Source organism: Hemiscyllium ocellatum, chromosome 11, assembly GCF_020745735.1.
Source record: "Hemiscyllium ocellatum isolate sHemOce1 chromosome 11, sHemOce1.pat.X.cur, whole genome shotgun sequence".
Taxonomy (NCBI): Eukaryota; Metazoa; Chordata; class Chondrichthyes; order Orectolobiformes; family Hemiscylliidae; genus Hemiscyllium; species Hemiscyllium ocellatum.
Window position 1 is genome coordinate 28285217 of NC_083411.1, and position 16435 is coordinate 28301651.

General features: G+C 40.9%; 1 protein-coding gene across 5 annotated transcripts in view; it reads left to right on the forward strand.

Annotated features, from left to right (window-relative positions):
- Positions 1-16435, forward strand: part of LOC132820402 (zinc finger MYM-type protein 3-like) — a 145161-nt gene that overhangs the window by 16213 nt on the left and 112513 nt on the right. The window lies entirely within an intron of this gene.

Genomic DNA, 16435 nt, shown 5'->3' on the forward strand with positions numbered 1-16435 from the left:
AGATGAAAAAAATCTTTATTGGTTGACTTTAAGTTCCACCATCCACCATGATCGGGTTTGAAGTCGTCCTTGGAGAACTGGTCTGGACCTCTGCATTAGTCACCCAGTAATTAACCATGGAGGTACCATTTCGAGGGGAATGTGCATCCTCCTTATTTTCATCTCTGCACCACTGGTGTCTGTGTCTGAGTTCTGCAAATCTTTCCCTCAACCTCCATCCCTCTCTACCTCTATTACAGGTATAGTCTCAGCAAACTATTGTGCAATTGTAAAACCATTTCTTTATTCCTGTATTCCAATCCCCTTGTGGTGAAGGCTGCCTTAATTGCTTGCTGCGTCTGTGCTCTAAATTGTGTAATGCTTGTAAGAATATGCACAAGGGTTCAGAAAATATTTACAAAGATGTTGCCAGAGTTAGAGGGTTTGAGCTATAGGAAGAGGTTGAATAGGCTGGGGCTGTTTTCCCTGGAGCATCAGAGGCAGTGACCTTATAGAGGTTTATAAAATCATGAGGGGCATGGATGGTCTTTTCCCTAGTCTAGGAGAGTCCAGTACTCGCTGGTGCAGGTTTCGGGTGAGAGGGGAAAGACATAAAAGAGACCTAAGGGGCAACTTTTTCATGACGAGGGTGGTACATGCATGCAATGAGCTGCCAGAGGAAGTGATGGAGGCTAGTACAATTGCAACATTGAAAAGGCATCTAGATGGGTATGTGAATAGGCAGGGTTTGGAGGGATATGGGCCGGGTGCTGGCAAGTGGAACTAGACTGGGTTGGGATATCTGGTCGGCATGGACAGGTTTGACCGAAGGATCTGTTTCCATGCTGTACGTCTCTATGACATCACCTTCAGGACAATGGGCCAAAAGCTGCAAAATGAAATTTATGTAATCAGATGTTTGTTGCAAAGGCTTGGGCAGAATAGCCACCTCCTGTATATAATATTTGAGTCTGCCCTCGCTCATTGTCTTCCATTCCTGCATTTCCTCTTATCTACCATTTCAGATCTCCCACTGCCCTCACCCTGGGCGTGCTTGCCTCCCATCTTCTCTAATTTCCTCTCCCAAGCTATATTGTTTGCCCCAGTTGAGACTTCCTTTCTGCTCTCCAATCTCGTTCCCACAAATTGCTGATCTAATTATTCTTCTGGCCCCAAGGTTAGCTAACATTGTGTACAGTTCCTCATAGATACTGTATACCCTTATATTAAAAAAAGTTAACTTTCTACTTAGAAAAATTGCCTCGTTTCCAGTATATTTGAATTTGATCCCAAATCTGTGCCCACCTTTGTCACAGTTTACAGAGGTTTATACCCTTCCTGCAGCACTTAAAGCCTAATGAAAGTCACATGATGGTGCATAAAATTCATTGTCATTTCATTTCTCTGAAGCTTTTGACATACCAGCCTTTCCTGGTATGTTGTCATTGACAGCCATGTTGGTAGCACACTTGCCTCTGTATCTCCCAGTTCTCAATTTGAAGACTTATCGCAGAGCTTAAGCACACAAAAGAAATCAAGCATGATAACCGCGGTACTAACAGTGTATTTTACTGTCTGAGGTGCTACCTTTTGAATGAGTCATTAAACTGATGCCCACCTTCTGATTTGGGTGGTTGCAAAAGGTCCTGTCGCACAATGTTGAAGAGCTGGGAAGTGTGCCTCTGCCATTGACCTGGCCAATATTTTATTCCTTAGTCAACATCACAAAATAGGTCATGTAGTTAAGATCAAATGTAGGAGAGTTTGCTGAGTGCAAATGCATGCTGTTTTGCGTATTTTACAATAGTGGATTCCCTTTAGTGTGTACTCTGTTGGTTGTGAAGCACATTGAGACATGGGATGGTTGTAAGAAGCACTATCCTCACTTAAAGTTGGTTGTATTCCTGAAAATTGCAACTTTACGTGAAGCATAGGAATCATTGTTAAAATTGTAGATATATTCTTTAGGACTTGAGAAAAAGTAAAAGTTTATATCTGTACCCCTCTGAGTCGAAGTACCTTACTTTAAATAGCTAAGTTCCCACATTGGTAAATGAAATAACTTAAATTTTTAAAAAATCTTTTTATTTTGTGTTTTGTGTTCTATATACAGCATTCAGTGTAGTGGAGCTTTTGAGTGCGCAGTCCAGGGCACTATGCCAGATAGACTGTTCTTCTTCTCTGTGTGTCTACTGGGCTGTTGCTCATTACTGGCTACTTTTGCCTGATGTGAATACACAGAATGACCCAATCTCTCTAACTCTTTATGGTGAAGAATGCTACTTATTTAATACCCTCTGAGAGATGAAATTCCTTGTCATCGCTGCCTTACTCTGCGATTATGCTATCTGGTCCAACACACTCGCAAAGAACCATAGAATTTCTATAGTTCTGATGGAGTTCATTGAGTTCATTGGTGGGTCAGTGCTCAAAGAGCATCCCACCCAGACCCATTCCTTACCCTATACCCGTAACCCTGCATTAACCGTGGCTAATCCCTATAGCCTACACATTCCTGGACACTACCGGGCAATTTACTATGGCAAATTCACTTAAGTTGCACTTCATTTGGACTGTGGGAGGAAACGAGGAGATGCAGATACGAGGAGAATGTGCACACTCCGCAAATACAGTCACCCAAGGCTGGAATTCAACTGAAATCCCTGGCACTGCAAGTCAAAGGGAAGCAACCCTTGTGCATTTATACTGTCCAAACCCCGAGAATCTTGTCAGTTCTTCTAAACTCCAGCAAGCGTAGGTTTGACCAATTTAACTTCTTTTTAAGATAATCCTTCTACAGAGGAACCTCGATTTTCTGTATATCAAATTATCCAAATTAGATGTTCAAGGTCCCGTGAAATATTACATCAAGCAGGTAAGTGAATTTGGGTTACCTGTACTGATGAACATGTGAAAATGCTGACAAAAACAAAGAAACACAAGCACTTCAAGCATCAGCGACTGGATATATTTTACATAAGGTTTAGTTATACAGCCCTTTGTAAAACTAAGTGCTTTATCCCAGTCACTCTCCCAGATCGGTCATTTTTAAAAAATGCTGGGAAAGTAAATGCATGCACGAGGTAGTGCTTCTGTCTTTCTAGCAGCGGAAACTGACAAATACTTTTGTGATTGTCGAAGCTGTTTGGGATCTTGTTTAATGCTGGGGTTTCATATATTACGTGATGGTAAGGATTTAGTCCTTCTCAGTTTAACCTGCAATTTGCAGAATGCAGAGATTGGTTTGTTTAAATAGCAGACTCATTAAAACTATAGATTTAAACAAACTGTCTGGTGGAGCACAGTATTAGATCAGTATGACTTGCCTTGTTTAAGGTCAGATTGGTTATCCAAATAATCAGTTATCTGAACGAAGTAGTGCCTTCCCAGCACGTTCAGATAATCAAGGTTCCTCTGTATATCTAAATCAACTTTCCCTGCACTGCCTCCAATATTGCAATGTTATTTTGTACATTTCTTGTGCTTTGCAATGTTTTTTTCTAGGTTAAGGATATTATATGCAGTCAGTATGCAGTCATGTTATTATAATACAACACTATAGGGGTTCTATAATGTTCTAACAGGCCATAAGTCCACATGACCCATTCCCTTCCCCTATTATTCTACATTAACCCCTGACTAAGGCATCTAACCCACACATCCCTGAACACAATGGGCAATTTAGAATGACAAATTCACCTAACCTGCACATCTATTGGACTGTGAGAGGGTACCGGAGCACGCAGACACGGGGAGTTTGTGCAGACCACACACAGTAGCCAGATGCTGGAATCGAACCTGGGTCCCTGGTGCTGTGAGGCAGCAGTGCTAACCACTGAGCCACCATGTTGCCCCAAATAGTAATGGTGTCTCGAGAAGAGAATCGCTTGGATCTTGCAGTTGCAATTCACTGAATTTCTGGAGAACTGACTTGCACCAGAAGTTATGCTTTGCCAAAAGTTGATAGCCTCTGCTGATGATCTCATTTAGGATTGGAAGAGTTCAGGGACGGTGATTATTGGTCAGCAATGTAATTTCAGTGTAATTGTGCTTCATCAGTAAGCTGCCTGACTCATTTAATCAATGGGTCCATGCTACATCCAGGAGAGGGAGCTCCTGCTGCAGTGTGCAAAAAATGGCAGGGTTGAAATTTAAAATGTTGGTGCCATACACCTTCACTTTGCTACTACTGCAAAATACATATCAATGATTTGTTAAAAACTATTCATGCCTGGTTGCAGCAGTACAAGAATGTTCACACTTTGTAATGTGGCAATGTACTCAATGATACAATGGGGAGATTTTTAACCTGGGCAATGACTTAATGTTGTTTATCACCAACACCTTGAGCAAATAATGCTTATTTTTTTAAAGTTGGACCAAAGAGTCTGTTTTGATGCTATCTGACTTTGTGACTCTGAAGTGCAATTTCGATGTTTGTTCATTCTAACTTCACTAACTCAAGGCATTGCCAATTTTTATGACAGTGCAGAATGCAGCTGTTCCTTTACTGGCAACATGCATACATTGTGCTGGCATGTCCTTTCTCCTTGTGTGTCTATCTTTTACGAGTGAATGGAAGATAGGAATGTTCTTTGAGGTCTGCTGTGTTATGCTTTAGAGTCTTGTGTACCATGTGCGAGCTTTAAATTTAAGTTCCATTGATACATCTTGAGGCGCTAACAACATTGATATGGGAGTAGTATGTAGAAATAATCCTTTTTACAATTTGAATGGGAGAAATCAGGAGTTAAAAAAATTTCAGTTATGTTTCAGAACTGAGCTGTGGAGGCTGGGTCACTAAGCCTGACTGCTTGTGGGCATTCTGCTAATTTGAACTATAATCAGGAACAGTTGCAATGCTAACAGATCAGAAAGTGCTGAAAAATCAATTGGTTCGATAAAACTGAAGGATGATTATTTTAGTAGCAGTTCAAAATAATTCTGTGGTCCTATGGTAGGATCTTGTTCTATTTACAAATCACTCCTCCCCCTTAATATGTTTATTTTTATAGGTAGTCAGATGGATTGTGTATTTTCAGCCATTTTGTTAATTCATTGGTGTCTGGATTTTCCTCTAAAACCCCCAGTTACTCCTCATCAACCACTGTAATCTCTACCATATTGATGACGGTTCCACTGGAGGGTGAATTATATTGGTTTGCTCCTGAAGGGATTTTAGTTGAATGTTGGAGTCATTAAATGTACTAATTTGCTTTCTTTGTCACTTATGTTGTTTATGTTTCACAGACTCCTTTATCTGCAGGTCCCATGGTTCTGTTTTCCCCATGATACAAGCAGTTTTACATTTCTAGGTGGAATTTGTGTATCTGCAGAGCTCCTGTTTTCCCTTGACAATTTTTGTGCCAATGCTGGACTTGTTGAGGTTTTGGAGGACTTGTATTCTGCAGTCCTGCCTACTTTCCTTGGAAACTACATCACTGGTATTGCTTCTCTTGGTGAAAGTAATATTTCTGCATCATTGTAATATGTTTCATTCTGAGAATTTCGTTGGTATGCAGTGTGAATCCAATATTTTGACCTTCAAAAAAAAATGCACGCAGCGAGTTTTGAGAAGATGTGTAGCTCAGGTTGAGATTTTGGATATTAGTTTGCTCACAGAGCTGGATACTAGTGAGAGAGAGCCATGTCTTTTTGTGGCTAGTTCATGTATCCTGGTGGCTAGTTTTCTGCAAGTTTGTCCAATGTAGTCTTCATTACAGTCCTTGCACACTATGACATTAGTTTTGCCTTTTGTCTGTATAGGGCATCATGGTAGCCCACAAACCTATCCATACACTAAAACAGCAGCTAATGAACTTGAAAGATCCTGTACAGACAACAAGCAAAACTAATGTCATTTACAAATACCATGAAACAACACGTTGGGCAAACAGGCAGAAACCTAGCCACCAGGATACATGAACACCAACTAGCCACAAAAAGACATGACTCTCTCTCACTGGTATCCTTACAAATGGATGAGGAAGGACGCCACTTCGACTGGGACAATACATCCATCCTTGGACAAGCCAAACAGAGAGACACACAAGAATTCCTAGAAGCATGGCATTCTAACCAGAACTCGATCAACAAACTCGAGTTAGACCCCATGTACCACCCCCTGAGAAAAGGAACAGGAAGTGACTTCACAGGAAATGACATCACCAATCCAAAGAAACCCAAACATATAAATACAAAGCAGGAATTATCAGCACTGCTTCGCCTGAGGCCCACTGAAGATGTTATCTAGTAGGGTGATGAAACATCTGGAAATGAACCTTCCAGTTCAGCGAGCAAACCTGCGACCCAAAATGCATACACTTTGTCGCAAACCTGTTGAAATGCATTTGCCCATGTGTAGTTAACTTTAGCATACCTAACTTGTTATACTTAACTGGAAACCTTGTGAACCTGATTCAGAGCTCATGAAAAGAAATTGACGACAACAAACACTTTTTCTTCCCAAAATGTACTGTCTTAATTCTGGATATGCTGACAATCATCTTGTCCATGCTCACATGAATGTGGACATTCCAGGAAGAGTTTCTGAGTTGGAATGACTAAATACCTTCCTCATTTCTTCCTTCCTTATTTGCTCAGACTTATTTGGAGAAATTTGCAGCACTCCGGTTGCTGCCTCCGCTTGAGATAAAGTTACTCAACAGAGCCCAAGAATTTTCTTGTTTTGTAGGGATTCTTGCTGATCCTAGTTTTCTATCAGCTTATTGTTAAATTCTGTGGGGGGAGCAAGTAAAATATGTAAAAGATAAGTGGCAGTCTCATCGTGGAGGATGAGTGTGCAGGTGGTTTCTCGGTGTCTTTGTAAGTTGCAGATAATAACCATTCAGCTGCTGACCTCAAAACATCTTTGGTCTGAATGCAGACAAAACAACTCAAGGTGGGGAGTGAGAGTGACTGCTCTCGTGATCAAAGCAACATTTCACATATGTTGTGTCAAGCCCGAGCAAAAACTGGAGTCAGTGATTGTGGGTACTGTTTAGTGATAGATCAAGCAGAAAGGAAGATTGTTGTGCTCTTGCAACTCAGAATGAACCCTTTGGTCCAACCAGTCAATGCCGAACATAATCCCAAACTAACCTAGTCCCACCTGCTTCTGGCCCATATCCCTCCATACCTTTCCTGTTCTTGTATCTATCCAAATCTGTTTTAAACATTGTAACTATACAGCGTCCACCACTTCCTCAGGAAGTTCATTCCATATGTGAACCACTCTTTGTGAGGGGGAAAAAAATTGCCTCATGTCCTTTCACGTTAAAAATGTGCCCCCAGTCTTGAAATCCTCCATCCTAAGCAAAAGACAACTACTATTATCTCTGTGTATACCTCATTATTTTATAAACTTCTATCAGTTTATCTTTTAACCTCCTGTGCTCCAGTGGAAATATTCCCAGGCATGTCTAGTCTGTCTTCATAACTCAAACCTTCCATACCCCGGCAATATCCTGGTAAATCTGAACCCTCTCCAGCTCAATAATATCCTTCCTATAACTGGGCAACCAGAACTGGACACAGTATTCCTAAGAAGCCTCGCTGTCGTCCCGTTTCCCTATCCCTGTATCAATCAAAGCAAACATTCAAAGACGCAGAATGGTTTTATCTCATTCATCTTTATTCTGGGCCCTGGAGGGAGAGAGTAGGATCACCTTTGTGCACAGAGACATGAGTTCTCATCCTCTCTTGAACAGCAGATTCTTAAGGAATTATACAGTCACTTGCAGTGAGCAGTTTCCTAATAAGGCAGTATCCATATTGATTGGGTGACAGTAACAATCAGCATGCATCAACAGTAAAGATTAAGCCATCTGGCATTACACAATGGATGTTCTTAACCACCTTAACCTTGTTAAGTGCTTTGCTTAATGAATGCTTTTTCACCTCGTTAACCAACTACCCTTGTCTCCAGCATTTCCATTGTTTACTGCAAGTTCTTACCTGATCCAAGTCATGTGAGCTGAGCCTTTGTCTCACACAACCCAAAACCTAACTCTTTCCCTACCTGCTTATACCTTGTACACTTTCTCATTGCCAACATCCTGGACAATCTCAATGTAGGAATCCCATGTAACCTAACTTTACTAATCAGTCTACTATGTGGAACCTTGTCAAAGGCTTTACTAAAATCCAAATAAACAACATCATCTGCTCTGTCATCATCAACTTGTCTGGTAACATCGTCAAAAAACTCAAATCAAGTTTGTGTGTGAGTATTTTTCTTGCACAAAACCATGCATGTCTATCCCTAATCAATTTTTGTGTCTAAATGTCCATAAATCCTATCTTTTCTAATCGCTTCCAAGAATTTACCCATGATTGAAGTCAGACTCTCAGGTCTGTAGTTCGCTGGTTTCTCCTTACAGCCTTAAACAAAGGTACATCATTGGCCACCCTGCCGTCATTAGGCACTTCAGCCATGGTTATAGATGACGCAGATATTTCTGCTAGGGATCTCATTGTTTCGTCTGTTACTTCCCACAATGTCTGGATGCATTTGATCAGGTCATGGATAATTATCCTCCTTTTATATTCTGTAACACCACCCAAACTTCCTCTTGGGTAATAGGAACTGTTTTTAAAATGTCAGAAGTTTATTTCTCTGGATTCTCTTGCATATTTAACAAATTCTTCACCATCCAAACCTTTACCACTATGGTAACCTAAGCCAATGTTTGGAATGAAAATCCACCATTATTACAACCTTATTATGCTTACTTACATCTGAGATCTCTTCGAATTCGGTCGTGATAGGTGTGTTCTTGTGCAACCGCGCTATACAAACATCACGCAATATAAATAACACTTAAAGTTTTGGCAATCTAATCACGATATATCCAGTGCATGTGCTACAAGTTCGCATTTTAGAAAGTGTTCCCGATCCACCAATTGCATTACAGCCAATTTGCATTAAAGAAATATGTGTTATAGCAGAGCTGACTATTTGTTTTTCAATTTCCCTCTTGCTATGGGCGAGGGGCTGTGGAAACAGGCCCTTCAGCCCAACCCACCCAGGCATATTCCCCTCATTTACCTCTGACTAATCAATCTGAACACCACGGGCAATTTAGCATGGCCAATTCACCTAACCTGCACATCTTTGGACCGTAGGAGGAAACCGGAGCAGACACAGGGATGTGCGAACTCCCACAGACAGTTGCCCGAGACGGGAATTGAACCCGGGTCTCTGGTGCTGTGAGGCAGCAGTGCTAACCACTGTGCCACCGTACCGCCCTAGACAATCCCACCTATGTGATCTTTCCCTTTTCTTGTAATTTTTACCCATATCTTTTGACTTGGATGATTTTTCAAAACTATCTTCTCAATCGATTATCTCAATTACAGGATATCTTTCCACTTGCATTGTTCCACTATGAGCTGCATCGCCAGTGATCTTTCCTTCGTAAGCTGAGGGTGTTCACTGATGATGTCAAGAATCTTGAACAATGTGCATCCTCATATACTGAAGCAGTATGTGTTCATTCGTAGCAAAACCTGGACAACCTACTGGTTAGGGTTGTAAGTGGCAAGTAATGTTTGCAAGATATATATATGAGAGACAGTGAATATCTTGATCGAGAAAATCCAACCACAACTTGTTGACATTGTGACGCTCCCATTTATGAATTCCCCCATTACTGACATCCTAAGAGTTACCATTGACCAGCCATTGAAAAGGCCTAACATACAAACATATTTACATTCTTTTATGAGAGCAGGTTGGAGACTGGAAGTTGTGCTGAGTAATTCACTTCCTGACTCCACAAAGTCTATCCACCATCTGCAAGGAACAAATCAGCAGTATGATGGAATAGTCTGCACTTAGTTAGATCGTTGCAGTTCTAACAGTGCTCAAGAAGCTCAATGCCAAACAGAACAAAACGATGTGCTTAATTGTGGCAGATGGAATTTAATTCAGGTAAGTGTGAGGTGCTGCAGTTTGGGAAAGCAAATCTTAGCAGGGCTAATACTCCCATGGTAAGTCCTAGGGAGTGTTGCTGAACAAAGAGACCTTGGAATGCAAGTTCATAGCTCCTTGAAAGTGGAGTCACAGGAAGATAGGATGGTGAAGAAGGCATTTGGTATGTTTTCTTTTATTAGTCAGAGTATTGAGTACAAGAGTTGGGAGGTCATGTTGTGGCTGTACAGGACATTGGTTTGGGCACTGTTGCAATATTGCATGCAATTCTGGTCTCCTTCCTATCGAAAAGATGTTGTGGATCTTGAAAGGGTTCAGAAAAGATTTACAAGGATGTTGCCAGGGTTGGAGGATTTGAGCTATAGGGAGAGGCTGAACGGGCTGGGGCTTTTTCTGTGGAGCATCAAAGGTTGAGGTGTGACCTTATAGAGGTTTATAAAATCATGAGGGGCATGGATAGGATAAATAGGCAAAGTCTTTTCCTTGGGATCGGGGAGTCCAGAACGAGAGGGCATAGGTTTAAAGTGAGAGGGGAAAGATAAAGAAGAGACCTACGGGGCAAGTTTTTCACACAGGATGGTACATGTATGGAATGAGCTGCCAGAAGAAGTGGTGGAGGCTGGTACAATTGCAACATTTAAAAGGCATTTGGATGGGTATTTGAATAGGAAGGGTTTGGAGGGATATGGGCCGGGTGCTGGCAGGTGGGACTAGATTGGGTTGGGATATCTGGTCAGCATGGACAAGTTGGACCAAAGGGTCTGTTTCCATGTTGTACATCTGTATGACTCTGTGACTCTTTGACTCTGATCTAACACCTTCACCTTTCTCTCTTTTTACCACCAGCATTAATTCAAGGAACAAACCAGCAGATAATTGGGACTGTTATCACCTGCATGTTCCCCTCCACTGTCACTGGGTCAAACTTATGGAATTCCCTGACAAACAGTACTTTGGGTGTAGGTATGCCCCGAGAACGGCAATTCAAGACGGTAGTTCACTACCACTTTGTTGAGGGCAGTTAGGGATGGGCAATAAATGTTAGCTGAGCCAGTCATGTCCATGTCCTGTGATTGAATTTAAAAACAAATTAGTCTTCATGCTAAATTGCCCATAGAGTTAGGTGCATTAGTTAGGGGGGAATGGATCTGGGTGGGTTATTCTTGGGAGGGTCGGTGTGGACTAGTTGGGCCAAAGGGCTTGTTTCCACACTTTAGGGAATCTAATCTAATTTTATCCGGCTTCAGTTCGCATGAATTTGAACCTGGAGTACTTCGCACATTATGGTTTTGTCGATCCTGAAAAAAATCTAATTCGGAAGAAGAGTCATTCTGGAGCCAGTTAATTCTGTTTGTTTCTCCACAGATAATATCAGGTCTGCTGAGTTTTCTCAGCATTTTGTACTTGTTTCCGATTTCTAGCATCTGCGTTATTTCACGTTTTATTTATCTTATGTTAGTTCTTACCAGTACCAGACTCTTGTCATAAGCCTGAACCTGATCCTCTGGTCATTGTTTTAATTCTCTATCCCAGCTTTTTTTTTGGTTAAGCAAATAGCAGCCTTTCAAGCTTGATGTGGAGTTCAGCAATTTTCATATCATAATTTCTGCTCTGATTTTTTTTTAGTTATTGGTGGATAATGTTTCAGCTATAATATTCCCATTTACATGTTCTTAATACCTTTTTTATTGTTGCTTGCATGATTTAGAAATATAATATAGGATAAGAGTTGGTATGTTATGACAAGTGTCAGGTAAAACATGCAGTTGAAAACGAAGGAACACAGAAGGTACACAGGGAAAGTGACATTGCATATTAGAGAAGCAAAGTGACTGACACTTAACATAAAGGGGTATCTCAAAGTCTTCTGGGGTATATGGGTAGTAAAAGGGTGATAAAAGGAGGAGTTGAGCTGATTGTGGACCAACACATAAGAACTGGGCTACGACTGAGGTATCAAATGGATACTTTGCATCTGTAGTGATGCAAGTGTCAGTAGAAGGGTTCAAAATTGATAAAAGATGCATTGGATGGACTGTTGGTTCTTAATGTTGTCAAGTCACCTGGATCAGATTTAATGATCCAAAGATGCTGAATGAAGTGAAAATGGAAATTGGAGGGGAACAAGCCAGTATCTTCCATTCTTCCCTAGTTGACAGAAGTGTCAAAACACTGGAGATTACAATCATCATGGCAATTAAATGCCAATCAGTTTAACTTCACTGGTGGGGAAGTTTCTAGAAATAATTATTCAAGATGAAATTAGTAGCCATATGGGAAAAGGTAAGTCGATTAGGAAAAACCATCATGCATTTCTAAAGGTGAAATTGTTCATTGACTAACTTTCAGAAATTTAGTGAAGAGGTAACTGGAGGACATAATAAAGCTAATGCTATTAATGTGATCTACACAGTCTTCCAGAAGATGTTGGGCACTGCACAACACAATAGGCCTGTGTGGCACATAACAACTTTTGGAATAAAATGGACCTTAATAACATGGATATAAAATAGACTGTGATAGGCAACCGAGAGTAATGATCAATGCATATTTTTCCAACTAAAAGTTTGTCGTGGAGTTCCCAAGAGCTCAGGACTGGAATTCGTGTTTTTCCTGATTACATTGAATTATTCTCAATATTATTGTGCTGGGATCAGTCACAGCGATTGTAGACTAGGTGGATTTATCAATGGGAAGGAGAGGATGGAGCTTTGAAAAGCTCATAAATTAATGGTTTGAGTGGATAGATAGCAAATGAGCTTTCACATGGAGAAGTGTGAGGTGATGCATTTTGGCAGGAAGAGCATGGACTGATGGCATAAAATAAGGGATATAGTTCTGAAGGAGCTGCTGGAGCCAAGGGACCTGGGTGTATGTGTGCACAGATCATTGAAAGTAGTCATTTGAAGGAAGCAAGACAGACGAAGGGTAGAGCACCCTGGGCTTGCTTAAGTGGGATATCAAGTTCAAAAACAGAAGCTGATGCTGAACCTGTGCAGCAATTAGCTAGCTTTTAGCTGGAGTTGCACAGAATACAGACTTTTGGGATTGATGGTGATTCAGCAGTTTGGAACAGAAATTGGTGAGCTGAGAAAAGACAAGGGTGGTGGTTGATGGGAAATGTTCATCCTGGACTCAGTTACCAGTGGTGTGCTGCAAGGATCTGTTTTGGGATCACTGCTGTTTGTCATTTTTATAAATGATCTGGAGGTGGGCGTGGAAGGATGGGTTAGTAAATTTGCTGATGACATGAAGGTAGGCAGAGTTGTGGATAGTGCTGAAGAATGTTGTGAGTTACAGAGAGACATTGATAAGTTGCAGAGCTGGGCTGAGAAGTGGCAAATGGAGTTTAATGCAGAAAAGTGTGAAGTAGTTCACTCCAGATGAAGTAACAGGAATGTGAGTACTGGGTTAAAATAAAATCTTTGGCTGTGGAGGTGAACAGAAGGATCTGTGTCCAGGTGCATAAATCCCTGAAAATTGCCACTCATGTTGATAGGATTGTTAAGCAGGCATATGGTGTTGGCGTTTATTGGTAGGGGGAAATGGGTTTTGAAGCCACGAGGTCATAATTCAGCTATACAAGCTGTAAGGCTGCACCTGGAGTAATGCTACAGTTCTGGTCATCGCGGTATAGGAAGGGTGTGGAAGCTTTGGAAAGGGTTCAGAGGAGATTTACTATGATTTACTAGGATGTTGCCTGGTATGGAGGAAAAGTCTCATGTGAAAAGGCTGAGGGAACTGAAGCTGTTTTCATTGGAGTGGTGAAGGTTGAGCGGTGTCTTAATTGAGACGTATAAGGTAATCAGAGAGTTTGATAGGGTGGACAGTGAGAGCCTTTTTCCTCGGATGGTGAAGGCTAATACGAGGGGATACATTTAGGACAGATGTTGGGGTCATTTCTTTACTTAGAGAGTAGTAGGGGCATTGAAACAGCCTGTCTACAACAGTAGTAGACTCGCTGACATGAAGGGCATTTAAATAGGCATTGGACATAGGTATGGATAAGAATGGAATGATGTAGGTTGGATGGGCATTAGATTAATTTCCCAGATCAATGCAACATTGAGGGTTGAAGGGCCTGTATTGTGCTATAATGTTCTATGTTCTATGGAGTATTTTGCACAGTTATGCATAGTATACCTTAAGAAGGATGTGAACACATTGGACAGAATGCAGAAGAGATTTACAAGAATGGTTCCAGTGATGAGAAACCGCAGTCATGAGAGTACATTGGAGAGGTTGTGGCTGTTTCCTTGGTAAGGAAAGTGCAAAGAGCAGGTTGTATAGAATAGATTAGGAGAAACTGTACCCAATCATAAAAAGATCAAGAGCAAGAGGGCACAGATTTAATTGATTTGCAAGAGAAACAAATGTGATAGGAGAAAAATATGTTCACTCAAGAACTAGTAAGAGTCTGGTATGCACTGCATATGTGTAGTGGAGGCCGTTTACGTTGAACCATTGAAGAATCCTCAAATGATCATTGTTTGTATTTAAAATGTTTACGTTTATGCTCATTTGTGGGCTGGTGAGATGGATTGAATGGGAGAAAGTAAGGACTGCAGATGCTAGAGATCAAAGTTGAGCATGGTGCTGGAAAGCACAGCAGGTTAGGTAGTATCCGAGGAGCAGGAGAATCAATGTTCTGGGCAAAAGCCCTGCATCAGGAATAAGCTGAAGGGCATTTGCACGAAACGTCTATTTTCCTGCCCCTCGGATGTTGCCTGACCTGTGCTTTTCTAGCGGCACACACTCGAGAGAGAGGGACACTGAATGGCCTCCCCTGCTGTAAACCTATGATAATTCTGTAATGACTATACAAGACAGAAGAGGACTATCATTCCTTCTGTTTGGTAATCTCTCCTTTCTTGAATCTTAACACTGACCTTCCCTTTTATCTTTATACTCAACCTTCCTCTGCATCAGCTTTTTAAAAATCTGTTGTAGCTTTCCAGAAACACTTTTCAAGCTCTGACAAAAATTTAATCATTTGAAGTGTTCACTTTTTAAAAAAAATCTCTAACATTACTGGTGGATCTGGTGACTACTTCCGGTGTTTTTAGTTGCTTCAGATTTCCAACATGCACAATGTTTTGCTTGTCTCCCATTGTATATCATGCAGATGTACTTGTAAACTCTCATCGGTCTGGGGTCTAAGCAATTAAATCTACTTTCTGTTTCTTGTTGGCAAATTGATTATGCAGGTTGCTTCCAGATCAATGCATATTAATTTTAGACCAATGGATCCCCCTTCATTCCTTATTTAGGTTTATTCATTTTTAAAAGCCCATGCTGAAAATTGCCTACAGTTAGATAATAGAATATTTCAAATGCAATTTTTGTTTTAAAAATAATATGCAATCCCACTCTACACTATCTCAGTCTGCTTCTTTCTGTTGTGCCTTATAACTCTATCCCCAGAAAACACCCTAATGCATAACTCCCTGAAGGAAGCTAAAGAAAACAAAAATTGAAGGCAGTGGAGATACTGAGGATAGCCCAAAGTTGTCTTTGAAGTAGTTGTACTCATCTTGAAGGATGTTTCAAACTATAATATTTGTATTTTGGTATGAACTTGTTCGTAAACACACATTGCTTCTAAAGGCAGATCTGTGAGGAGGTATCAAAATTGTGCATTCCCAAGGAGAAAAGTCCTCCCTTGAGCATTTTAAGGATTCTATTGAGATGCAAAATGTGAATTTACAGTTGTAAGTTAATTGTATTCACCCCAAACATTGTTTGGAATGCTCAGTAGTGATCCTCGAGGCGAAGAATAAACTAATGAATGTGTCCTCTTCATGATCTTTCTTCAATTTGAGCAGAAACAAGATTAAGGAAGTCTGACATTACCATACCTTTTTACTTGACAGTGGGAGCATGAGAGGCATGTGTCATTTTGTCATTTTGGTTCATTGTGCTGTAACATTAAAAGATTAAATGGGACTATCTTTCTGGACATGAATATAAGAGTTAAACTGCACACAGTGAACATTCAGGAAGTGGCTTGGGATGACATTCATGCAAGATTGCGGATGACTTGCGCTCCAATTGGATAGCCATTTGCTACTACCCTCCAGGTAGTTTAATATGATAATATCATTCAATCTCTTCCATTCAGAAATGCTTTCAAGCCATACCCCAAAGCTAGAACACCTTACACCTGCATTTTCTTGGAGAATCTCTGAGTCTGGAAATTATCTGCATAACGATTCCTCAGGATTAGGGCATTAGCATTTGCATTATCTCAGAGGATGGTCTCATTCTACTATTTTACCTAGGATAACATGTGACTGTGAATGACTGGGGGTTGTCTTGAGTGGCATGTGACTGTGGGGGAATGGCCAGAGTATCTCTAAGCACGACCAGCTGACCTGTATAAAGGGGATTTGTTTTCTTTGTTCAGGGCCTCTCTTTGACCTGACTTCGCATGCTTGCGAAGAGAGTCCAAGGGATCATCTGGTTTGTACAAGCTTTAATAAACTTTAACTGTTTACAGATGTTGGTGTCTGCAAATTACAT